Genomic DNA, 28,000 nt, shown 5'->3' on the forward strand with positions numbered 1-28,000 from the left:
AGGAACATATTTTTGATAGATTAGTTTCACAGACTGCAACTTACATGGGGGAGACATTCATGAAATCGACCATCAATAACAATTTTCAGTTTATTTTTCGTTTATTAGTAGAGCTCATGGACAATAAGTTCTCAAGGTTTCAATGAGAAAACCGCATGATGTGCCTGAAAAACAACAGATGAACATCCCATTCATCATCACATTAGCTGGTGTAAATATCTACAGGCTAAAAGGGATAATGACCCCTACATTTAAAAGGAGAGATTTACAAGTTTCATCCTGGATGTTGTCAAGGCCACTTGCAGGTTTCTGTCTGATTGTGAACTTATAAAAAAGTGCTTTAGTGGCAAAACCCAGCCTTAAAATAAGACTCTAAATTCACCCATAAGGAAATGATGCCCTAAAACAACATTTAAATCTGCTACAGTTGTCAAAATTGCTCCTTGTGATGCAATTGTTGTATTTAATGAAGGGACTGTAGGGATGATGAAGATATTAGAGAGAATAGACTTTAAGATAGGAAATTTCACTCAAGACATTTAGTGAAAAATAGATTTACAGCGACACTCTGCAGCTGAAAAGTCAGTTGAAGACCTGATAAAGGGAAGAAACCAGAAGAGAAGCCTTGAAGGGAAAAAGGACCCTGAGTGCAAATCTTCAGCCTTCTGAAGAGGTGATAAAAGAAAAAAACGTTAGGTTGAACTTTAAACTGCATTTCCTGAAAATTGTTCTTTTTTAAAATTTTCGTGCCTGTTTCTCAGAATCTATAAAAACTAGAATTGTAAAATTTTGTACACTTATTTTCATAAACCCAATAAATATTGTCTCAAGAGTAAATTTTGAAATTCTGAGTGTAAGCTGAGATAAGGGGCAAATTGCTTGGAATTTTACAGGAACTTTTTATTATACTTACAGAATTATAATGAAAAAATTATTAAAACTCCCCTATTCGATAGATTCAAAAACGTAATGAGATAAGCTTACTATGTGCAAAGAGATTAAACAGAGAAAATTTTGTAGAAATCTCTTGAATAGTTTCTGAAAAAAGGTACATATATTATTTGTTGAAAATAGAATTTTTAAATTCCATAAAAAAGCAAAATACATGTAATCCAAAGAACTTAACGGTGTCTGTATTAATTTTATGTAAAGCATGGTACAAAATTTCATTGCCATATCTTAAAAACTGTAGCTTTGGTGCATCTTTTCAACAGTGTGTATTTTCATGAACATCCCCCCCCCCCCTTAATGTTAATATTTGAAAAGAAAATGTAATTTTTAGTAACTTATATATCCAGTGTTGCAGTATTACAAAATAGTGACACTCGTAATGACCTTCTAAAAACAATTTAGTTTCGTAACCGAAATACAATCGAACCCGTTTGTCCTTACCCCTCAGAAAATTTTATTTTACCCCTCAGGGTTAATTAGCTCCAAGCTGTCCTAGATGAAACGACTAATTTATGTCAAAATGTGGATACGATAGAATTCTCTTTGTTCAGGGATGCAGTGTGATCTTTTCACGCAAGTAGTCATTGATCTCCGGTGACTCATTACAGAATAACTGCATTTTCCACACACCTACATTTGGTACAGCATCAAGAAACGCCACTGGAAGAGCCATAGAATGGAGAAATGGCAGGAGCAGACGAAGACTAGAGTATACAAAACAGAGTCTAGAGCTTGATATTAGTTAAAGATGAAAAAATTAGCATAAAATGGGAAAATGGATGGCAGCATCAAACCAATTAAAAGGCTCTGACCAAAAAAATGCAATTCCAAAGATATTTAATGTTGCGCTACACGCGTTTCGCTTATCACTTACTGCTATAAAATGTTCATCAGTGCCCTGGTATATGATTTTATCTCTCTGGAATACTGTACTTACAACTGTACCCAGACATATATTTACGTCTCCCTGGAGTAGAGCTTTTCCTAAACCGCGTTCCGCAGAACACTGGTATTCTGCGGGAAGTAGTCTGCGAAAACTAGTAATAAAACGGAGATTTTTTCGATATTTTAATGATACTAACTATTTTTTAAACTTTTATTATGGTTTCTGTGTTATTGGTTATGACTGAAAATTGAAGTAATCACAGAGTAAAACAAGTTTTTCTGATTCTTTGAAATTTATTAACGTTCAGTATAAAAATGGTGTTTCATCAAAGTACCAGGATTCTTCAAGTATTCCGTCAGAGGAGAGAACCCCTGCTGTATACCTTACGCTGCGTCAACAGTCAGTCTCTACTGCATGACATCGGTTTCTGTTTCCTCCCAATTTACTAAATTCAAAGCTTTTACATTTTTTCTTTAAGTCGTCTTCGGTCTATCTCTTGCAGTCCTGGCCTACTTAGGGGTTTTTGTTGTAATGTGGTCAATGAAAGCTCGATCAGTAAGTTGAGTTTCGGCATACGGATTACGTGACCTGTCCATTGGAAGTGGTCTGCTCCTTTGAGACAAGTAAACCCCGGTTCCTTAACGAATCGAACACCCGGGTATAAAACAGCTTCAAAAGTCTGATTCCTTTACAAAAGATCCATTGTGTTAAATATTTGGTTTTAAACATGCAAGCGAGAAAAAGTTTAGGAAAAGTTTAAATGACGCTTAAAGTTTACTGGAAATCGAAAAGTGCTCCCATTATAAAACAGTGGATGAACGTAGTATCGGAAATTTGCGCTGCATTTTAAATAAAAGCTGATTTTTCACGAATCTCAATGTGTTTGACATCATATCTCGTGAACTATGTGTCGTACACTGATATAATTTTGCAGATACATGCAATGATAGATGGGATATCGTCTGCAAAGCGTGTTGCGAATAGAGACAGTTGTTGTTGATGTGGTCTTCAATCCTGAGACTGGTTTGATGCAGCTCTCCATGCTACTCTATCCTGTGCAAGCTTCTTCATCTCCCAATACCTACTACAACCTACATCCTTCTGAATCTGCTTAGTGTATTCATCTCTTTGTCTCCCTCTACGATTTTTACCCTCCACGCTGCCCTCCAATACTAAATTGGTGATCCCTTGATGCCTCAGAACATGTCCTACCAACCGATCCTTTCTTCTAGTCAAGTTGTGCTACAAACTCCTCTTCTCCAAAATTCTATTCAATACCTCCTCATTAGTTATGTGATCTACCCATCTAATCTTCAGCATTCATCTGTAGCACCACATTTCGAAAGCTTCTATTCTCTTCTTGTCCAAACTAATAATCGTGCATGTTTCACTTCCATACATGGCTACACTCTATACAAATACTTATAGAAACGACTTCCTGACACACAAATCTATACTCGATGTTAACAAATTTCTCTTCTTCAGATACGCTTTCCTTGCCATTGCCAGTCTACATTTTATATCCTCTCTACTTCGACCATCATCAGTTATTTTGCTCCCCAAATAACAAAACTCCTTTACTACTTTAAGTGTCTCATTTCCTAATCTAATTCCCTCCGCATCGCCCTACTTAATTTGACAACATTCCATTATCCTCGTTTTCCTTTTGTTGATGTCCCTCTTATATCCTCCTTTCAAGACACTGTCCATTCCGTTCAACTGCTCTTCCAAGTCCTTTGCTGTCTCTGACAGAATTACAATGTCATCGGCGGACCACAAAGTTTTTATTTCTTCTCCATGGATTTTAATACCTACTCCGAATTTTGTTTCCTTTACTGCTTGCTCAATATACAGATTGAATAACATCGGGGAGTGGCTACAACCCTGTCTCACTCCCTTACCAATCACTGCTTCCCTTTCATGTCCCTCGACTCTTATAACTGCCATCTGGTATCTGTACAAATTGTAAATAGCCTTTCGCTCCCTGTATTTTACCCCTGCCACCTTCAGAATTTGAAAGAGAGTATTCCAGTCAACATTGTCAAAAGCTTTCTTCAAGTCTACAAATGCTAGAAACGTAGGTTTGCCTTTTCTTAATCTAGCTTCTAAGATAAGTCTTAAGGTCAGTATTGCCTCACGTGTTCCCATATTTCTACGGAATCCAAACTGATCTTCCCCGAGGTCGGCTTCTACCAGTTTTTCCAATCCTCTGTAAATAATTCGTGTTAGGATTTTGCAGCCGTGGCTTATTAAACTGATAGTTCGGTAATTTTTACATCTGTCAACGCCTGCTTTCTTTGGTATTGGAATTATTATATTGTTCTTGAAGTCTGAGGGTATTTCGCCTGTCTCATACATTTTGCTCACCAGATGGTAGAGTTTTGTCAGGACTGGCTCTCCCAAGGCCGTCAGTAGTTCCAATGGAATGTTGTCTACTACCGGGGTCTTGTTTCATCTACATCTATACTCCGCGAGCCACCTTACGGTGTGTGGCGGAGGGTACTTATTGTACCACTATCTGATCCCCCCTTCCCTGTTCCATTCACGAATTGTGCGTGGGAAGAACGACTGCTTGTAAGTCTCCGTATTTGCTCTAATTTCTCGGATCTTTTCGTTGTGATCATTACGCGAGATATATGTGGGCGGTAGTAATATGTTGCCCATCTCTTCCCGGAATGTGCTCTCTCGTAATTTCGATAATAAACCTCTCCGTATTGCGTAACGCCTTTCTTGAAGTGTCCGCCACTGGAGCTTGTTCAGCATCTCCGTAACGCTCTCGCGCTGACTAAATGTCCCCATGACGAATCGCGCTGCTTTTCGCTGGATCATGTCTATCTCTTCTATTAATCCAACCTGGTAAGGGTCCCATACTGATGAGCAATACTCAAGAATCGGACGAACAAGCGTTTTGTAAGCTACTTCTTTCGTCGATGAGTCACATTTTCTTAGAATTCTTCCTATGAATCTCAACCTGGCGCCTGCTTTTCCCACTATTTGTTTTATGTGATCATTCCACTTCAGATCGCTCCGGATAGTAACTCCTAAGTATTTTACGGTCGTTACCGCTTCCAATGATTTACCACCTATGGCATAATCGTACTGGAATGAATTTCTGCCCCTATGTATGCGCATTATATTACATTTATCTACGTTTAGGGAAAGCTGCCAGCTGCCGCACCATGCATTAATCCTCTGCAGGTCCTCCTGGAGTACGTACGAGTCTTCTGATGTTGCTACTTTCTTGTAGACAACCGTGTCATCTGCAAATAGCCTCACGGAGCTACCGATGTTGTCAACTAAGTCATTTATGTATATTGTAAACAATAAAGGTCCTATCACGCTTCCCTGCGGTACTCCCGAAATTACCTCTACATCTGCAGATTTTGAACCGTTAAGAATGACATGTTGTGTTCTTTCTTCTAGGAAATCCTGAATCCAATCACAAACCTGGTCCGATATTCCGTACGCTCGTATTTTTTTCACTAAACGTAAGTGCGGAACCGTATCAAATGCCTTCCTGAAGTCCAGGAATACGGCATCAATCTGCTCGCCAGTGTCTACGGCACTGTGAATTTCTTGGGCAAATAGGGCGAGCTGAGTTTCACATGATCTCTGTTTGCGGAATCCGTGTTGGTTATGATGAAGGAGATTTGTATTATCTAAGAACGTCATAATACGAGAACACAAAACATGTTCCATTATTCTACAACAGATTGACGTAAGCGAAATAGGCCTATAATTATTCGCATCTGATTTATGACCCTTCTTGAAAATGGGAACGACCTGCGCTTTCTTCCAGTCGCTAGGTACTTTACGTTCTTCCAGCGATCTACGATAAATTGCTGATAGAAAGGGGGCAAGTTCTTTAGCATAATCACTGTAGAATCTTAAGGGTATCTCGTCTGGTCCGGATGCTTTTCCGCTACTAAGTGATAGCAGTTGTTTTTCAATTCCGATATCGTTTATTTCAATATTTTCCATTTTGGCGTCCGTGCGACGGCTGAAGTCAGGGACCGTGTTACGATTTTCCGCAGTGAAACAGTTTCGGAACACTGAATTCAGTATTTCTGCCTTTCTTCGGTCGTCCTCTGTTTCGGTGCCATCGTGGTCAACGAGTGACTGAATAGGGGATTTAGATCCGCTTACCGATTTTACATATGACCAAAACTTTTTAGGGTTCTTGTTTAGATTGTTTGCCAATGTTTTATGTTCGAATTCGTTGAATGCTTCTCTCATTGCTCTCTTTACGCTCTTTTTCGCTTCGTTCAGCTTTTCCTTATCAGCTATGATTCGACTACTCTTAAACCTATGATGAAGCTTTCTTTGTTTCCGTAGTACCTTTCGTACATGATTGTTATACCACGGTGGATCTTTCCCCTCGCTTTGGACCTTAGTCGGTACGAACTTATCTAAGGCGTACTGGACGATGTTTCTGAATTTTTTCCATTTTTGTTCCACATCCTCTTCCTCAGAAATGAACGTTTGATGGTGGTCACTCAGATATTCTGCGATTTGTGCCCTATCACTCTTGTTAAGCAAATATATTTTCCTTCCTTTCTTGGCATTTCTTATTACACTTGTAGTCATTGATGCAACCACTGACTTATGATCACTGATACCCTCTTCTACATTCACGGAGTCGAAAAGTTCCGGTCTATTTGTTGCTATGAGGTCTAAAACGTTAGCTTCACGAGTTGGTTCTCTAACTATCTGCTCGAAGTAATTCTCGGACAAGGCAGTCAGGATAATGTCACAAGAGTCTCTGTCCCTGGCTCCAGTTCTGATTGTGTGACTATCCCATTCTATACCTGGTAGATTGAAGTCTCCCCCTATTACAATAGTATGATCACGAAACTTCTTCACGACGTTCTGCAGGTTCTCTCTGAGGCGCTCAACTACTACGGTTGCTGATGCAGGTGGTCTATAGAAGCATCCGACTATCATATCTGACCCACCTTTGATACTTAACTTAACCCAGAGTATTTCACATTCGCATTCGCTAATAACTTCACTGGATATTATTGAATTCTTTACTGCTATAAATACTCCTCCACCATTGGCGTTTATCCTATCCTTGCGGTATATATTCCATTCTGTGTCTAGGATTTCGTTACTGTTCACTTCCGGTTTTAACCAACTTTCCGTTCCTAATACTATATGCGCACTATTTCCTTCAATAAGAGATACTAATTCAGGAACCTTGCCCTGGATACTCCTGCAGTTTACCAATATTACGTTGACTTTTCCTGTTTTTGGTCTCTGAGGACGGACGTTCTTTATCAACGATGATAATGTCCTCTCTGGTAAGCCGTCAGGTATTTTATCGTTTCGCCCAAGGGGGGGTCCCTCTAACCTAAAAAACCCCCGTGTGCACGCCACACGTACTCTGCTACCCTAGTAGCTGCTTCCGGTGTGTAGTGCACGCCTGACCTGTCTAGGGGGGCCCTACAGTTCTCCACCCAATAACGGAGGTCGATGAATTTGCAACCATTATAGTCGCAGAGTCGTCTGAGCCTCTGGTTTAGACCCTCCACACGGCTCCAAACCAGAGGACCGCGATCGACTCTGGGCACTATGCTGCAGATATTAAGCTCAGCTTGCACTCCGCGTGCGATGCTGGTTGTCTTCACCAAATCAGCCAGCCGCCGGAAGGAACCAAGGATGGCCTCAGAACCCAAGCGGCAGGCGTCATTCGTTCCGACATGTGCTACTATCTGCAGCCGGTCACACCCAGTGCGTTCAATAGCTGCCGGAAGGGCCTCCTCCACATTACGGACGAGACCCCCCGGCAAGCACACCGAGTGCACACTGGCATTCTTCCCCGACCTACCCGCTATTTTCCTAAGGGGCTCCATAACCCGCCTAACGTTGGAGCTCCCTATAACTAATAGGCCCGCCCTCTGTGACTGTCGGGACCTTGCCGGAGAATCGGCCACTGGCCCAACAGACGAGGCATCCTGTGGTGGCTCGGAAACGATGTCATCACCACTAGGAAGCACCCCGTACCTGTTGGAAAGGGGTAAGGCAGCTGCCACGCGGCCAGATCCCACCTTCGCCTTTCGGCCAGGCACGCGCGAGCCCACCACTGTCCGCCATTCACCCTGGAGTGATGGCTGACCGGTAAGATGCTCACTGCCGGAAGACGCAGCGACATCAGGGGTTCCATGCGATTCCAAGGCCACCGAAGTAGGCATAGGTCTCACCACAGTTGCCCCAACGCCACTACAAGCCGACGCCTGCGCCTCGAGCTCGATGAGCCTAACAGACAAAGCCTCCACCTGCCCCCGAAGAGTGGCCAATTCTCCTTGCGTCCGCTCACAACAACCACAGTCCCTACACATGACTATGTTTACCCTACAAGCGAACGGTGTACTCGCCTTATTAGCAGCAGGAAATCGAAGTGCTCTCTCACTGACGGTCTAACCGACACTGAGCTGTTCTAACCAAACAAACAAAAGCCTGTACGATACGAGGGTCGATAGCAACGGCGATACTGTACACTACACTGTTATTAAAATAAAAGATTGTGTCTAGTAGGCACTCAAACACGCAAGAAATTACAAAAATAAAATAGTAACTACCCAGATAACTGAAAATAAGTTGTACCTGTTTGAAGCTCGTAAAAATGTGTAACAAGCGAACGGTGTACTCGCCTTATTAGCAGCAGGAAATCGAAGTGCTCTCTCACTGACGGTCTAACCGACACTGAGCTGTTCTAACCAAACAAACAAAAGCCTGTACGATACGAGGGTCAGTAGCAACGGCGATACTGTACACTACACTGTTATTAAAATAAAAGGTTGTGTCTAGTAGGCACTCAAACACGCAAGAAATTAAAAAAATAAAATAGTAACTACCCAGATAACTGAAAATAAGTTGTACCTGTTTGAAGCTCGTAAAAATGTGTAACAAGCGAACGGTGTACTCGCCTTATTAGCAGCAGGAAATCGAAGTGCTCTCTCACTGACGGTCTAACCGTCTTTCAGTGCTCTGTCAAACTGTTCACGCAGAATCATATCTCCCATTTCATCTTCATCTACATCCTCTTAAATTTCCATAATATTGTCCTCAAGTACATCGCCCTTGTATAGACCCTCTATATACTCCTTCCACCTTCCTGCTTTCCCTTCTTTGCTTAGAACTGGGTTTCCATCTGAGCTCTTGATAGAGGCAGTAGTAAAAAAATAACAAATCAAAACGTCTTGCCTGATCCTGAGGTTTTATTACGTGATATTTTAAGCAAAAGTTAGCCTTTAACGCATCTGAATGATTATTACGCTATATCTCCTGAATGGGAGATATTCAGTGGTCTATGAGGTTACAGTCTGCAAATTGTGCTGCGAGTGGAGTCAGTAGTAAAGAAGTAGTAAATTAAAACGCCTTATCCGCTGCTGAAGTTTGATTGCATGAACAGCGGTAGTAAGTAAACGATAAACATTTTTCCTTTTATTATTTTCTGAACCATGGACCTTGCCGTTGGTGGGGAGGCTTGCGTGCCTCAGCGATACAGATAGCCGCACCATAGGTACAACCACAACGGAGGGGTATCTGTTGAGGGGCCAGGCAAACGTGTGGTTCCTGAAGAGGGGCAGCAGACTTTTCAGTAGTTGCAAGGGCAACAGTCTGGATGATTGACTGATCTGGCCTTGTAACAATAACCAAAACGGCTTCGCTGTGCTGATACTGCGAACGGCTGAAAGCAAGGGGAAACTGCGGCCGTAATTTTTCCCGAGGGCATGCAGCTTTACTGTATGATTAAATGATGATGGCGTCCTCTTGGGCAAAATATTCCGGAGGTAAAATAGTCCCCCATTCGGATCTCCGGGCGGGGACTACTCAAGAGAATGTCGTTATCAGGAGAAAGAAAACTGGCGTTCTACGGATCGGAGCGTGAAATGTCAGATCCCTTAATCGGGCAGGTAGGTTAGAAAATTTAAAAAGGGAAATGGATAGGTTAAAGTTGGATATAGTGGGAATTAGTGAAGTTCGGTGGCAGGAGGAACAAGACTTCTGGTCAGGTGACTACAGGGTTATAAACACAAAGTCCAATAGGGGTAATGCAGGAGTAGGTTTAATAATGAATAGGAAAATAGGAATGCGGGTAAGCTACTACAAACAGCATAGTGAACGCATTATTGTGGCCAAGATACACTCCTGGAAATGGAAAAAAGAACACATTGACACCGGTGTGTCAGACCCACCATACTTGCTCCGGACACTGCGAGAGGGCTGTACAAGCGATGATCACACGCACGGCACAGCGGACACACCAGGAACCGCGGTGTTGGCCGTCGAATGGCGCTAGCTGCGCAGCATTTGTGCACCGCCGCCGTCAGTGTCAGCCAGTTTGCCGTGGCATACGGAGCTCCATCGCAGTCTTTAACACTGGTAGCATGCCGCGACAGCGTGGACGTGAACCGTATGTGCAGTTGACGGACTTTGAGCGAGGGCGTATAGTGGGCATGCGGGAGGCCGGGTGGACGTACAGCCGAATTGCTCAACTCGTGGGGCGTGAGGTCTCCACAGTACATCGATGTTGTCGCCAGTGGTCGGCGGAAGGTGCACGTGCCCGTCGACCTGGGACCGGACCGCAGCGACGCACGGATGCACGCCAAGACCGTAGGATCCTACGCAGTGCAGTAGGGGACCGCACCGCCACTTCCCAGCAAATTTGGGACACTGTTGCTCCTGGGGTATCGGCGAGGACCATTCGCAACCGTCTCCATGAAGCTGGGCTACGGTCCCGCACACCGTTAGGCCGTCTTCCGCTCACGCCCCAACATCGTGCAGCCCGCCTCCAGTGGTGTCGCGACAGGCGTGAATGGAGGGACGAATGGAGACGTGTCGTCTTCAGCGATGAGAGTCGCTTCTGCTTTGGTGCCAGTGATGGTCGTATGCGTGTTTGGCGCCGTGCAGGTGAGCGCTACAATCAGGACTGCATACGACCGAGGCACACAGGGCCAACACCCGGCATCATGGTGTGGGGAGCGATCTCCTACACTGGCCGTACACCACTGGTGATCGTCAAGGGGACACTGAATAGTGCACAGTACATCCAAACCGTCATCGAACCCATCGTTCTACCATTCCTAGACCGGCAAGGGAACTTGCTGTTCCAACAGGACAATGCACGTCCGCATGTATCCCGTGCCACCCAACGTGCTCTAGAAGGTGTAAGTCAACTACCCTGGCCAGCAAGATCTCCGGATCTGTCCCCCATTGAGCATGTTTGGGACTGGATGAAGCGTCGTCTCACGCGGTCTGCACGTCCAGCACGAACGCTGGTCCAACTGAGGCGCCAGGTGGAAATGGCATGGCAAGCCGCTCCACAGGACTACATCCATCATCTCTACGATCGTCTCCATGGGAGAATAGCAGCCTGCATTGCTGCGAAAGGTGGATATACACTGTACTAGTGCCGACATTGTGCATGCTCTGTTGCCTGTGTCTATGTGCCTGTGGTTCTGTCAGTGTGATCATGTGATGTATCTGACCCCAGGAATGTGTCAATAAAGTTTCCCCTTCCTGGGACAATGAATTCACGGTGTTCTTATTTCAATTTCCAGGAGTGTAGTTACGAAGCCCACACCTACTACAGTAGTACAAGTTTATATGCCAACTAGCTCTGCAGATGACGAAGAAATTGAAGAAATGTATGATGAAATAAAAGAAATTATTCAGATAGTGAAGGGAGACGAAAATTTAATAGTCATGGGTGACTGGAATTCGAGTGTAGGAAAAGGGAGAGAAGGAAACGTAGTAGGTGAATATGGATTGGGGCTAAGAAATGAAAGAGGAAGCCGCCTGATAGAATTTTGCACAGAGCACAACTTAATCATAGCTAACACTTGGTTTAAGAATCATGATAGAAGGTTGTATACATGGAAGAACCCTGGAGATACTAAAAGGTATCAGATAGATTATATAATGGTAAGACAGAGATTTAGGAACCAGGTTTTAAATTGTAAGACGTTTCCAGGGGCAGATGTGGACTCTGACCACAATCTATTGGTTATGACCTGTAGATTAAAACTGAAGAAACTGCAAAAAGGTGGGAATTTAAGGAGATGGGACCTGGATAAACTGAAAGAACCAGAGGTTGTACAGAGTTTCAGGGAGAGCATAAGGGAACAATTGATAGGAATGGGGGAAAGAAATACAGTAGAAGAAGAATGGGTAGCTCTGAGGGATGAAGTATTGAAGGCAGCAGACGATCAAGTAGGTAAAAAGAAGAGGGTTAGTAGAAATCCTTGGGTAACAGAAGAAATATTGAATTTAATTGATGAAAGGAGAAAATATAAAAATTCAGTAAATGAAGCAGGCAAAAAGGAATACAAACGTCTCAAAAATGAGATCGACAGGAAGTGCAAAATGGCTAAGCAGGGATGGCTAGAGGACAAATGTAAGGATGTAGAGGCTTATCTCACCAGGGGTAAGATAGATACTGCCTACAGGAAAATTAAAGAGACCTTTGGAGATAAGAGAACCACATGTATGAACATCAAGAGCTCAGATGGAAACCCAGTTCTAAGCAAAGAAGGGAAAGCAGAAATTTGGAAGGAGTACATAGAGGGTCTATACAAGGGCGATGCACTTGAGGACAATATTATGGAAACGGAAGAGGATGTAGATGAAGATGAAATGGGAGATACGATACTGTGTGAAGAGGTTGACAGAGCACTGAAGGACCTGAGTCGAAACAAGGCCCCCGGAGTAGACAACATTCCATTGGAACTACTGACGGCCTTGGGAGAGCCAGTCCTGACAAAACTCTACCATCTGGTGAGCAAGATCTATGAAACAGGCGAAATACCCTCAGACTTCAAGAACAATATAATAATTCCAATCCCAAAGAAAGCAGGTGTGACAGATGTGAAGATTACCGAACAATCAGTTTAATAAGCCACAGCTGCAAAGTACTAACACGAATTCTTTACAGACGAATGGAGAAACTAGTAGAAGCCGACCTCGGGGAAGATCAGTTTGGATTCCGTAGAAATACTGGAACACGTGAGGCAATACTGACCTTACGACTTATCTTAGAAGAAAGATTAAGGAAAGGCAAACCTACGTTTCTAGCATTTGTAGACTTAGAGAAAGCTTTTGACAATGTTGACTGTAATACTCTCTTTCAAATTCTAAAGGTGGCAGGGGTAAAATACAGGGAGCGAAAGGCTATTTACAACTTGTACAGAAACCAGATGGCAGTTATAAGAGTTGAGGGACATGAAAGGGTAGCAGTGGTTGGGAAGGGAGTAAGACAGGGTTGTAGCCTCTCCCCGATGTTATTCAATCTCTATACTGAGCAAGCAGTAAAGGAAACAAAAGAAAAATTTGGAGTAGGTATTAAAATCCATGGAGAAGAAATAAAAACTTTGAGGTTCGCCGATGACATTGTAATTCTGGCAGAGACAGCAAAGGACTTGGAAGAGCAGTTGAACGGAATGGATGGTGTCTTGAAGGGAGGATATAAGATGAACATCAACAAAAGCAAAACGAGGATAATGGAATGTAGTCGAGTTAAGTCGGGTGATGCTGAGGGTATTAGATTAGGAAATGAGACACTTAAAGTAGTAAAGGAGTTTTGCTATTTGGGGAGCAAAATAACTGATGATGGACGAAGTAGAGAGGATATAAAATGTAGACTGGCAATGGCAAGGAAAGCGTTTCTGAAGAAGAGAAATTTGTTAACATCGAGTATACATTTAAGTGTCAGGAAGTTATTTCTGAAAGTATTTGTATGGAGTGTAGCCATGTATGGAAGTGAAACATGGACGGTAAATAGTTTGGACAAGAAGAGAATAGAAGCTTTTGAAATGTGGTGCTACAGAAGAATGCTGAAGATTAGATGGGTAGATCACATAACTAATGAGGAAGTATTGAATAGGATTGGGGAGAAGAGAAGTTTGTGGCACAACTTGACCAGAAGAAGGGATCGGTTGGTAGGACATGTTCTGAGGCATCAAGGGATCACCAATTTAGTATTGGAGGGCAGCGTGGAGGGTAAAAATCATAGGGGGAGATCAAGAGATGAATACACTAAGCAGATTCAGAAGGATGTAGGTTGCAGTAGGTACTGGGAGATGAAGAAGCTTGCACAGGATAGAGTAGCATGGAGAGCTGCATCAAACCAGTCTCAGGACTGAAGACCACAACAACAACAACATTTTCTGCGGGTTATCAGCAAGAAAAAGTTTCATAAAGGTTTGAAATTTTGTGTAATCTTTGTGGCAAGTCGCTAAGTGCTCTCATTCTCAAGTACTCTATGAATAAAGTGTGGGTATCTGCTCATCGACAGTTACCGCTGCGTCAAGACAAACACCCAGTTTGCTTGTCTTACTGTGTTAAACATAAGACAAACTGCCTGATGGCTTCTGTCTCGGGTTCTTCGGCCGACGTTTGTTTGATAGTTTTTCTAACATTTCGCTACCACGAATGGCTCGCATTGTCAAAGCTTCACCGTCCATTGCTGGTAGTGGACTGGAGTCGAGCTCGCTGCCGCAGGTTACATGTACATGGCGCGCCAAAGACTAAGGGCTACTCCGTGGTCATTTCCACCGCGGTTCTGCCATTGCTACCTGCAGTGATCGTTCGCTGCAGCACGGGAATTTGGAATCCGTTCACCTCGAGGCAATCTTCTTTCTTGTTGAAGGTATTGTCATATTTGATTTCTATAACTACTCTGAAAAAGTGGGCGTGACAGCTCTTCTCTATGGCAAGAACTTCCGTGTCGGCGAATTTCATTATGTGATCGCTCTCATACAGAGCGTGCTCTGCCACGTCCGATTTCTCAGTTTGTCCCAACCTGCAATGCCTCTTATGTTCGGTGATCGTGGTGTTGATTCACCGTCCAGTCATTCCAACATAGTCTTTTCCGCATATACACTACTAGCCATTAAAATTGCTACACCAAGAAGAAATGCAGATGATAAACGGGTATTCATTGGACAAATATATTATACTAGAACTGACATGTGATTATATTTTCACGCAGTTTGGGTGCATAGATCCTGAGAAATCAGTACCCAGAACAACCACCTCTGGCCTCAATAATTGCCGTGATACGCCTGGGCATTGAGTCAAACAGAGCTTGGACGGCGTATACAGAACAGCTGCCCATGCAGCTTAAACACGATACCACAGTTCATCAAGAGTAGTGACTGGCGTATTGTGACGAGCCAGTTGCTCGGCCACCATTGACCAGACGTTTTCAATTGGTGAGAGATCTGGAGAATGTGCTGGCCAGGGCAGCAGTCGAACATTTTCTGATCCAGAAAGGCCCGCACAGGACCTGCAACATGCGGTCGTGCATTATCCTGCTGAAATGTAGGGTTTCGCAGGGATCGAATGAAGGGTAGAGCCACGGGTCGTAACACATCTGAAATGTAACGTCCACTGTTCAAAGTGCCGTCAATGCGAACAAGAGGTGATCGAGACGTGTAACCAATGGCAACCCATACCATCACGCCAGGTGATACACCAGTATGGCGATGACGAATACACTCTTCCAATATGCGTTCACCGTGATGTCGCCAAACACGGATGTGACCATCATGATGCTGTAAACAGAACCTAGATTCATCCGAAAAAATGGCGTTTTGCCATTCGTGCACCCAGGTTCGTCGTTGAGTACACCATTGCAGGTCTCCGAGGTGATAGTCCATGCTGCTGCAAACGTTGTCGAACTGTTCGTGCAGATGGTTGTTGTCCTGCAAGCGTCCCCATCCGTTGACTCAGGGATCGAGACGTGGCTGCACGATCCGTTACAGCCATGCGGATAAGTTGCCTGTCGACTGCTAGTGATTCGAGGCCGTTGGGATCCAGCACGGCGTTCCGTATTGTTCTCCTGAACCCACCGATTCCATATTCTGCTAACGGTCATTGGATCTCGACCAACGCGAGCAGCAATGTCGCGATACGATAAACCGCAATCGCGATGGGCTACAACCCGACCTTTATCAAAGTCGGAAACGTGATGGTACGCATTTCTCCTCCTTACACGAGGCATCACAATAACGCTTCACCAGGCAACGCCGGTCAACTATTGTTTGTGTATGAGATATCGGTTGATAACTTTCTACAGTTCAGCACGTTGTAGGTGTCGCCAGCGGCGCCAACTTTGTGTAAATGCTCTGAAAAGCTAATCATTTGCACATCACAGCATCTTCTTCCTGTCGGTTAAATTTCGCATCTGTAGCACGTCATCTTCGTGGTGTAGCAATTGTAATGGCCAGTAGTGTACATGGTATGCGGTATACTGCCGACATTGCAAGTGGCAGAAAAAAACAGAACGATTCACGTTAAGCCATCGGGTTGCATGAGTTTGCGACTGTCGTGCTACCATTCTCTCTATGGCCTTTCACCGCATGGGGTCTGGTAGGCGTGTTCTCTGTGCCATACTGCACCTTCTGTGACTGTGTACACAGAGATTGTAGATGTGGAGCACCCGGCAAACATTACTCCATTTGATAGGTCCCCTGACGTCATCGTTGACGTGGTTTTTCGTTGACCGAAATGCCATCTTTTGTGCAGAACACGATCGTATAGACATCCGTCGGCAGTTTGTACGATTATATCGTGAATTATGCACAGGATGGGGAAACAGCGGTTTTTTGCTTTAATTTTGGACACCAGTATAGATTGTACTACGTTGGGCTGGTTCGTTATCTCATATATTCTATTGCTTCAACGGGTCCTAGATTCTTCTCATCGTTTTTCTTTTATTTGTTAGAAGCTTTAGCATTTCCTTCTTAGCTAGTGCCCAGCTTTCTGAATCATAGAAGACAATGGAGCAAATGACAACACTGAGGATTTTCATTTTCGCAGAATGCTTGAGCTAGCAGGAATTCTTTCAATTACATCAGTGTGCTTTTGATTATAACAATTTCACCATTTCCCTTGCATATGAACTGATCAAGAGACTTTAATTAGTCTTCGTCAACTATAAAATACTCTTGGGCATATTGTTCTCTCCTCTTGTATATGTTCCGATTTTGTTTATTGATCAGTAGTCCTGCTACGACATCTTCCCAACGAGAAGATCTTATTCCTTCTCCGTCACTAACGCTACGTCGTCTGCGTAGGCAACTGTCGGAATCCTGCCGCCTGCCATTTGTAGCCCATTACTCTCTTTGACTTTTCACTCTCTTATGACTTTCTCCAGGGGGGACTTAAACGGTTCCTATGACAGTGCGGAGCTCAGGCTACAAAAATTAAAGTATATCAGTATTTTTTGCCCAGTGCAGTATCATTCAGTCTTTCATGACAAACGCTCAGTCTTGACGGGTATGGACTGGTGGTGACGGTCGCTTTCCATGTCCAGTTCGAATACCAGAAATTACGGTTTGTGAGATTATCTGAAGAGTTTAGGTTTCCGACAATATTACATTTGACATTTTGTACAACAACTTTGATGCAGAACGGACTACTGAATTCCATAAATCTTGTTACAACACTGTTTTACTACTCTTCTAAAGTTTTGGGTATCTGCTGGCCTTTTGTACAGTTTAGTGATTGATGATATTACTGAATGCCAGTCAGGAGATTTTTTTTCACAATAAATTAGTAGTACTCATATGTCACAGTCAGATAACATTTGGATTTATTGTGATTGTTCTGTCCGTTGCAGCGTTAGAAACAGATAAAATATACGAAGAGAAGGGACATGTAAGATTAATTCACGGCCCTTGATAGAAAGAGCGATTGCCAATTTAAAAAGGTATGAGTGCATTCGGCAAGGACAAGAAAAAAGTGAATTTGTGTCATTTTATTTCTTCGTTTTCTCCTCAAGAAGAAGGTCAAACAGAAAAAGAAGACCATTGACCCTTGGCCCTGCTGGCTATCTACGGGATAACTTTCCTTTCTGCTCCGTAAGTTGACACTGACTCAACAATGACATGGCTTAACCTCACTGTGTGCCTCCATAGCTGAGGGGTCAATGCATCGGACTACCTTACGGAGAACACGGATTTAATTTCCGGTACTACCACAGACTTTCCTTGTTGGGTGTATTGGAACCATGTCAACTCAGTCTGCGAATTAAAGAGCCACTTGAATGATAAGCAGCTACTTGAACGATAAGTGGCTACTTGAATGATAAGTAGCGGCTCCAAAGTCTGAAAAGCCATTAACGGCCGGGAGATCGATGTTGTGGCCTCAGGCCACAGCATACAGCTTCTCAATGACGCCCGACAGTACGGGATGATGCGGCAGCTGGTCCTGCAAAACTACTAGCTCAGATGGTAGAGCACTTGCCCGCGAAAGGCAAAGATCCTGAGTTCGAGTCTCGGTCTGGCACACAGTTTTAATCTGCCAGGAAGTTTCATATCAGCGCACACTCCGCTGCAGAGTGAAAATCTCATTCTGGAATTTCAGTAACACTTTATTACCATTGGCGTACTTTACATGCGACCATAATCTCGTTGGATTTTTTGCCAGATTTCGAGAGCGAGTTTCGTTGTGGAAACTATTAAAACATCTCGCCACTTACAACATAATTAAGCATTCCATCTGAGAACATTACTCAGCTGTGTGGAACTTACACTAGATACGACTAAAAAGAGACCCTGAACATGTTCAGAGAGATGCAGCACGCATGATGACATCTTTGAATGACGTATGGGATAGCGTCAAGGAAATACTTAAGAAACAGAATTGCAGATGCTGGAAGACTAGAGGCCAGTTATCCCGCAAAAGCCTACTTAGTAACTTCCAAGAACGACTACTAAGTGAATAATCTAGAAATATACCCCAACGCCCATTGTATCTTTTCCGTAGACTCTGAAAACACTAGATTAGACTACACTGCCTGACCTAAAACGTAAAGCACGCAGAGGACATGGTCATATGTCAGTGTAACTTCGTACAAGTACACACCATCGGCTGGCATGTAGATGAAGGGTAGAGTGGCCACAACAGTGCGTTTATGGTGTTCGTCTTTAGTGTTATTACCAGGCCTGGTAAGGCATAAAAGGGCGTGAACAGCGCCAGATGCCGAGTGATCACTGTGAAGGGCGTGGATTAGTCGCGTATTGGTATGACAGCGTTATCAGCACCTGACAACTTTTAAAAGTGGCCTCATTGTGGGTCTCCATTAGGCCAGCTGGTCGAATCGTGCAATGCCCAGATTTGTTGTGCATTCGGGTATGACAGTGGCCCGATGTAGGGCTATGTGTGAACGAGAGGGTAGGCATATTCGCTGTGTAGATTTCGGTCGAGCAAGTCTGATCACAACAATGGATGATTGCCGTATTGTTGTGGACCAGCGCATCGCAACGTCTTCATATGTGCGCATGCCGTCCGAGAACAAGTAATGGACTCCCAGAAACATTGTCATCTCACACCACTGGTCAGACTAGCAACAGCCAGACAAGGGAATAACCATCCCATGCGTAGGCTTCCGTTAACATAACACAAATGGCTGCGTTTGGAGTGGTGCCGTTACCGGGAAACATTGACTATTGTCGAATGGCGTCGCACTCAGTTCAGCGATGAGTCGCGATTTTCACTATCCCAGATGACCATCGTCAACGAGTATTGGTGTTACTCCTGGCGTTATGCTTAGGGGAGCCATCGGCGACGAGGTACAGGGACACAGTACTAGAAGTGGCTAAAGAATGTCTTGGAACAGTAGTGTGTAAAGCTCGAATGAAGCAAACAGCTTGATGGAATGACACAGTCAAGGCAGCCTGTAAAAGGAAAAAGAAGGCGTATCAAAAATGGCTACATCCTAGAACTCAGGTAGACAGAGAAAGTTATGTTGAAGAAAGAAACAAAGCCAAACAGATAATTGCAGCATCTAAGGAGAAATCTTGGGAAGACTTTGGAAACAGGTTCGAGACTTCGGGTCAAGATGCTGGAAAACCATTCTGGAGTGTAATTAGCGGTCTTCGAAAGGGAGGTAAGAAGGAAATGACAAGTATTTTGGACAGGTCAGGGAAACTGCTGGTGAATCCTGTTGATGCCTTGGGCAGATGGAGGGAATATTTTGAAGAGTTGATCAATGTAAGAGAAAATACGATCAGTAATGTTTCAGATTTCGATGTACAATGGGATAGAAATGATGATGGAAATAGGATCACATTTGAGGAAGTGGAGAAATTGGTCAATAGATTGCAGTGTAATAAAGCAGCTGGGGTGGATGTTCAAATGGTTCAAATGGCTCTGAGCACTATGAGACTTAACATCTATGGTCATCAGTCCCCTAGAACTTAGAACTACTTAAACCTAACTAACCTAAGGACATCACACAACACCCAGTCATCACGAGGCAGAGATGGGGTGGATGAAATTAAGTCGGAACTCATCAAATACAGTGGAATGTCAGGTCTTAAATGGCTACACAGGATAATTGAAATGGCGTGGGAGTCGGGATAGGTTCCATCAGACTGGACGAAAGCAGTAATCACACCAATCTTTAAACATGGAAACAGAAAAGATTGTAACAACTACAGAGGTATCTCTTTAATCAGCGTTGTGGGTGAAATCTTCTCAGGTATTGTTGAAAGGAAAGTGCGAGTATTAGTTGAGGACGAATTGGATGAAAATCAGTGTAGGTTTAGGCCTCTGAGAGGTTGTCAGGACCAGATCTTTAGCTTACGGCAAATAATGGAGAAGTGTTACGAGTGGAACAGGGAACTGTATCTATGCTTTATAGATCTAGGAAAGGCATATGACCGGGTTCCTAGGAGGAAGTTATTGTCTGTTCTACGAGATTATGGAATAGGAGGCAAACTTTTGCAAGCAATTAAAGGTCTTTACATAGATAGTCAGGGAGTAGTTAGAGTTGACGGTAAATTGAGTTCATGGTTCAGAGTAGTTTCAGGGATAAGACAAGGCTGCAACCTGTCTCCACTGTTGTTCATAATATTTGTGGGTCATATGTTGAAAACAATAGACTGGCTGGGTGAGATTAAGATATGTGAACACAAAATAAGCAGTCTCGCATATACGGATGACTTAGTTGTGATGGCAGATTCAATTGAAAGTTTGCAAAGTAATATTTTCGGAGCTAGATCAGAAATGTAAGGACTGTGGTATGAAGATTAGCATCTCCAAAACGAAAGTAATGGCAGTGGGGAAGAGATATAAACGGATTCAGAGCCAAATAGGAGGAACAAAGTTAGAACAGGTGGGCGGTTTCAAGTACTTAGGATGCATATTCTCACAGGATGGCAACATAGTGAAAGAACTGGAAGCGAGGAGTAGCAAAGCTAATGCAGTGAGCGCTCAGCTACGGTCTACTGTCTTCTGCAAGAAGGAAGTCAGTACCAAGACTAAGTTATCTGTGCACCGTTCAATCTTTCGACCAACTTTGTTGTATGGGAGCGAAAGCTGGGTGGATTCAGGTTACCTTATGAATAAGGTCGAGTTTACGGATATGAAAGTAGCTAGGATGAATGCAGGTACTAGTAGATGGGAACAATGGCAGGAGGGTGTCCACAATGAGGAAATCAAAGAAAAACTGGGAATGAACCCTGTAGATGTAGCAGTCAGGGCGAACAGGCTTACATGGTGGGGTCATGTTACACGCATGGGAGAAGCAAGGTTACCCAAGAGACTCATGGGTTCAGCAGTAGAGGATAGGAGGAGTCGGGGTAGACCAAGGAGAAGGTACCTGGATTCGGTTAAGAATGATTTTGAAGTAATAGGCTTAACATCAGAAGAGGCACCAATGTTAGCACTGAATAGGGGATCATGAAGGAATTTTATAAGGGGACTATGCTCCAGACTGAACGCTGAAAGGCATAATTAGTCTTAAATGATGATGATGATGAAGTAAAATCACATACCCTCTCAACCTGTGAAGTTTCACTTCGTCCTTCCCTTCCAGATGCTTCACTCTTTTCGTCACGGTGGGTAATTACAGCGCGCACAGACGCATTTAAGCATTCTACCCGTGCTCCATACGCTGCCGGAACGTGAAGTAACCTTGAACATGCGTTACATTTCCAGAATGAATTGTCGCATTGCTACGGTGTGTACGTTGTTAGGAAACCTACTTGAAAATTAAAACTATGTGCCGGACCAGGACTTGAAACAGGGACCTTTGCCTTTCACACTCAACTGCTCTATCCACCCGCAACAAGCAAGTTTCGAGGAAAACTTTTGTGCACTTGTCCGCGGACGGTGAAGGTCCCAGGTTCGAGTCCTGGTCTGGCACACGGGTTTGATCTCTCAGGAAGCTCCATATTTCACATGGTTACGTAATCTCTGCCATGCGCTTCACCGTGAGTTGCGGAGCATATATGTAATAACAAAGAGCCTATGGCATTGGTGACCGGGAGACCCCTCGTGGGGCGGTTCGGCCGCCGTTCCACAGATTCTTTAACGCCACTACGGCAACTTGCGAGTGAATGAGGATGAAATTATGATGAAAGACACACAACACCGAGTCATCTCGAGGCAGAGAAAATCGCTGACAACGCCGGGAATCGAACCCGGGTCCCCGTGTGCGGGAAGCGAGAGCGCTACCGCAAGACCACGAGCCGCGGACAGTATATATATATATGTAGATGTAGAAGGTACAAGTGTTGACAGTGATACTCAGGTAGGACAAGGCTTCACAAGGCGCAGGGCGGAAAGTGGGGAGCCGAATGGAGAATCGAAAGGGCGAGACTACAGTTGCCGTCGCATGTTCGTCAGTTAACTTAAATCCGTGACCAGTTGCACGGAAATCACTATATGACGTATTATTGCTACAGACGAAACTAATAAGCAAAAATGCGCACTTTCTACATTATCTTATTGGTTTCAACTATTACATTTTATCTTAATTTAGTTTGTGAGCTGTTATACAAAAATGACTTAATTGATTCTGTGTCCGGAATAATTCCTATCCTGAGAGACGTGTCTATAGATTTCCAAGATGTTTTTGTTGTACTGACATTTGTCTTCCTATTCTCAGTCACACTGCAGGCCAATAATTTCTAGTTGTAGTTCAGGACGAATCTCTTCAATATTCGCTGAACATGGAGAGATAACAGACCAAAATCACTTTTTAGTGCCGTCAGGTCTTGAAAACGTTGCTCAAAGTCTTCCTTAAGGGCTACTAAAGTAGGTGAATAATGTTGAAAGCCTTTGTCAGCAACAGCATCTTACATGGACAATAATTTAGGAAAACGAGCTGGATTTCCTTTTACTACGAGGGTCACTCCAAAAGAAATGCACACTATTTTTGTAAAAATACAGGTTTCATTCTGCATGTGTGAAAGTTCTACAGTGTGTAGATACATCCTTCCCGCTTATTTTCAAACTTAGTTCAACCTGTTCCCGTGAGTGGCGCCGTCCCAGCATGTCTTCAAGATGGCTGCTACACTTGACGTTCGTCAGAAGCAACGTGCTGTCATAAAATTCCTGTTCTGTGAAAACGAGTCAGTGGGAAACATCCACAAGCGGTTGGAAAAGGTGTATGGAGATACTGCTGTCGGTCGCAGTACAGTTAGTCGGTGGGCAAGCAGGTTACGTGATGAAAGCGGGCACGGCGATATTGAGGACTGTCCTCGCAGCGGCAGGCCTCGTACTGCACACACTCCAGACAATGTGCAGAGCTAACGAATTGGTGACTGCTGACAGACGCATCACAGTGAACGTATTGTCACGCTACGTTGGGATAGGGGAAGGAAGTGTTTGTAGAATACTGAAAGTGTTGGTGTTAAAAAAGGTTTGTGCCAGGTGGGTTCCCAGGATGTTGACAGTGGCTCACAAAGAAACAAGAAAAACGGTATGCAGCGAACTTTTGGAACAGTACGAGAATGGTGGAGATGAATTTCTTGGAAGAACTGTGACAGGTGATGAAACATGGCTCCATCATTTTTCACCAGAGACGAAGAGGCAATCAATGGAGTGGCATCATGCAAATTCACCCAAGAAAAGAAAATTCAAAACCACACCTTCTGCCGGAAAAGTTATGGCTACGGTGTTTTTCGATTCCGAAGGACTCTTGCTTGTGGACATAAAGTGGAACCACCATAAATTCTGATGCATATGTGACGACACTGAAGAAACTTCAAGCTCGACTGAGTCGTGTTCGACCACGTCGGCAAAATCAGGATGTTTTGCTGTTGCACGACAATGCACGGCCACCTGTCAGTCAAAAAACCGTGGAAGCGATCACAAAACTCGGATGGACAACACTGAGACACCCACCTTACAGTCCTGACCTGGCACCATGTGACTATCATCTCTTTGGAAAACAGAAAGACTCTCTTCGTGGAACAATGTTCTGCCTCCAGGCACAAAGGTAGAGGAATCGATGCACATCCGCAACATAAGTCAGTCATGCTTGTATCAAAAGTACCAATACACATCAACTGACAGACCCAATTGATTGGTCCTGGGATGAGGCAGGTAATCGTTTCATATGATACGCATTCAACAGACATGTGCCTCACATGTATTATTAATTCGAGGCATCTAACTGTTCGTAACATTCATTTTCCACCATTCGGTTCTGCAGTTTTCTCCTTGATGAAGAAAATTGTGTATACATAAGACACTCTTCAGATTCAGATGTTTTGAGCAAATTAATTTGTTGTATACAGTAAATTGTTGTGAAGACAGCGTAGCAGTGCTGTGGTTTTATGTCGCAAAATCAGTAGCGTATTTAGCTTACCTGGGGAGGTATTCTCCTAAACGGTAATAAAGCTGTGTTTTTACGGGACTTCATTCGTTTTCAAAGCTCTGTATTTTCTAAATTATTACATGTTCAAATATGACTAATGCCTGAATAGAACCGTAAACACACCAAGTTTGTATTTTTCAGTCTACGAATGTTCCATGGGTGCCTCTCTTGTCCTACGACAAACGTCCAGGCGGCAGTAAGCCTTGTTCCACGTCTTATGTAGCAACGTCTTGTCAATGGTCATCAATCAGCATCGATGCATTCTCTAACCTATTCCAGTGCTCTTTGCAGTGGAGGTCGTTAATGCAGCCAAGAGGAAAAAGTCACAGGGCATTAGGTCAGGCGACTTGAGGGGGTGGGGGCAAGGAAACAGCGACTACGCCCAATCCAGCGACGCGGAAGTTCATCTTTTAGGTACCGGCGAACGCCGTGTGATTCAAAATTGAAGGAGCCAGCCATAATCTGGCGCTGCAGACGATACGGTTGAAATGTAACCGCCGTCGCAAAATCTTCCACACAGTTTGCTGCGATATTCCAAATTCGTGAGTTGCGCTAACCGATAATTTTTTGGACTGTGTTTGAAACTTTCTCTCTTCCTCCCTCTATCCCCGGTTGCATCTGGCACGTTTGTTCGATCTGTACTTTTCTATTTACCGAGGCAACCAGTGTCCCTAAATTGTCGATACCAGCGCACAATGCTCTGTTTAGAAGGCGGTTCTTGTCTATAATTCCTTCTGAATGCACGCTCCACTATTGTTACAGCTAAAAATCTTGTGTATTCCAAAACAGAAAAACCCTTTTTCTTGCTTTGTTACCATTTAGTCAAGGCATCGCACTCGTAACGGTAACTCGTGGACGCAATGCAAACTCGGTGAGTGTACGCCTCTAGTCATACATCAATCACATTTGTATATGTAATACTTTGGAAAATACAGAACTTAGAAAACGGATGCACTGTTCTTAAAAGCAGAGTCTTCCAGTTGACGAATTGCCTCTTCAGAGCCTTGTTTATGAACAGCCTGGACTCGTTAAGTCTGGAACTGAGCGACTAGGGTGCTAGATAGCTTAATTCTGTTTGCCAGCGAATGTTTTGTGTACATAATTCCGGGCATTAGCCGTGAAACGTCCTTTTTCTACACCACAGTTAGACACTTGTTGATAGCGGAGCCCCTTCCGCCAGATAGGCAGCTTAAACTTTTTCGTATCCTTTACCGAGGCCAGATAAGATTTTTCAGTTCACGTGCTGACGAGAATGAAGCCTTCAGATTATGTCAGTTTGTTCTTCTTACCTCTGTTTTACAACCTGATGCTGTATGTTGCCAAAGACAGCAGCGTCTCCCTAGAAGAAATTACGAAAATGTGAGCCTGTGGCTTTGTTGTCAAGAATCCAAGGTGAAACATTGCACTTGCAGCTAGATTTTCTGGTCTCACGGTCAACTCTAAGCGGCACATTTACTACTGTGACTCTGGAGTAAATACACTCATCAAAAAAAGTTTAAATCACTCCAGTTCCCAGAACTCCTGAAGATAGACGTTGACTGTGAATATTGTATCACAGACAGAGTCCCATTGACTGTTCAGATGTGTCCCCAAACGCCCCCAAAGATGTAAACAACCATGCATGAGCAGCGCCTATTAGATGGAGGGGGCCCGAAGGCTGATCAGTTCCAGTCATTCCACCAGGGGGGAGGTACACGGCTCGTGCCGTCTGTAGTTCAACCATGCCTAGACGGTCAATACCGCATTGTTAGTTTGTGACAGGAAGGGCTCTCAACAAGGGAATTGTTCAGGCGTCTAGGAGTGAACCAAAGCGATGTTGTTCGGACATGGAGGAGATACAGAGAGAGATAGGAACTGTCGATGACATGCCTCACTCAGGCCGCTCAAGGGCTACTACTGCAGTGGATGACCGCTACCTATGGATTATGGCTCGGAGGAATCCTTACAGCAATGCCACCATGTTGAATAATGCTTTTCGTGCAGTCACAGGACGTCGTGTTACGACTCAAACTGTGCGCAATAGGCTGCATGATGCGCAACTTCACTCCCAACGTCCATCGCGAGGTCCATCTTTGCAACCACGACAGCATGCAGCGCGGTACAGATGAGCCCAACAACATGTACAGAAATCTAAACCACCACCTCTGAACGTCTCGCTGTATGGGGGTGCAACATGCAATGTGTGGTTTTCATGAGCAATAAAAAGGGCGGAAATGATGTTTATGTTGATCTCTATTCGAATTTTCTATACAGAGTCCGGAACTCTCGGAACCGAGGTGATGCAAAACTTATTTTGATGTTTGTACACCTGCATAGCGTAAGTCATTTTCTGACTTTTTTAGAGAAAGTTATCTGAAGTTATGTCTTACATAGAAAACAATAGCGTATACTTAGCAATCATAATTTGGTTTTCAGAAGAGATGCTTAACTGAACAGATTGATAATACCAAAAAGGCGTTTCTAATACAGGGAAATTTATTAATATGGTTTAGAAATGTAAGTGTTAGAAAGTCTGTTTTGGAATTGCCGTTAAGCCCCGGATTCTTTAATAGTCTAACGCCCTTGTGTAAAACACTATCAAACTTCTGATAACAAATGAATCAATGTGTTGAATATTTAACGGTAAGCATGTAAACTGGAAAACGTTTACAAAAAACTTGAAATCATGTTTAAATTTTTTGGAAGTCCTTAAGTGCCCTCATTATTAAACACTGTACGAATTTATTCTGACTAATCTACGCTTCGTTTTGAGCAAAAGATAATATTTCACGCACTCCAACGTTTACGATGTCATATCTCATGAACCATGTGTCGTACAGTGATATAATTTTGCAGCTACATTCAGTGCTACACGTGGACACTATCTGCAAGATGTGTTTCGAATAGAGTTGTTAGCTTAGAAGAAATATATTAGAACGTCGTACCTGATGGGTTAGTTACTGGATGGACAGAGAAGATGTGTAAAGGACCACCATTTTTCCTTTCACCATTTCGTGACAGTTGTCAGTGAGAAAAAAGCTTAACAGAGGTTTGAAATTATGTGCAAAATTTGTTGCAAGTGACTAAGTGTTCTCCTTCTCCGGTACTCGATGTGAATACAGTTTTGGTATTTGCGCTGCGTGAAGACATACGTGGTGTTCGGAAATTCTCGTTACAAACTTGTAGGCCTTGTAGACGGGAGTGAGTACATAATATTTCGAATAGGAACCCACGTCAGGAAACGTCACCCAACTACGCCACAAAGAGTCAAAGTTATAAGGACCGGCGCCTGCAAATATACACTACTGGCCATTAAAATTGCTACACCAAGAAGGAATGCAGATGATAAACGGGCATTCATTGGACAAATATATTACACTAGAACTGACATGTGATTACATTTTCGTCGCGCGGGATTAGCCGAGCGGTCTAAGGCGCTCAGTCATAGACTGTGCGGCTGGTCTCGGCGGAGGTTCGAGTCCTCCCTCGGGCATGGGTGTGTGTGTTTGTCCTTAGGATAATTTAGGTTAAGTAGTGTGTAAGCTTAGGGACTGATGGACTTA

The sequence above is a fragment of the Schistocerca piceifrons genome, chromosome 7 (genome assembly GCF_021461385.2).
Source record: "Schistocerca piceifrons isolate TAMUIC-IGC-003096 chromosome 7, iqSchPice1.1, whole genome shotgun sequence".
Taxonomy (NCBI): domain Eukaryota; kingdom Metazoa; phylum Arthropoda; class Insecta; order Orthoptera; family Acrididae; genus Schistocerca; species Schistocerca piceifrons.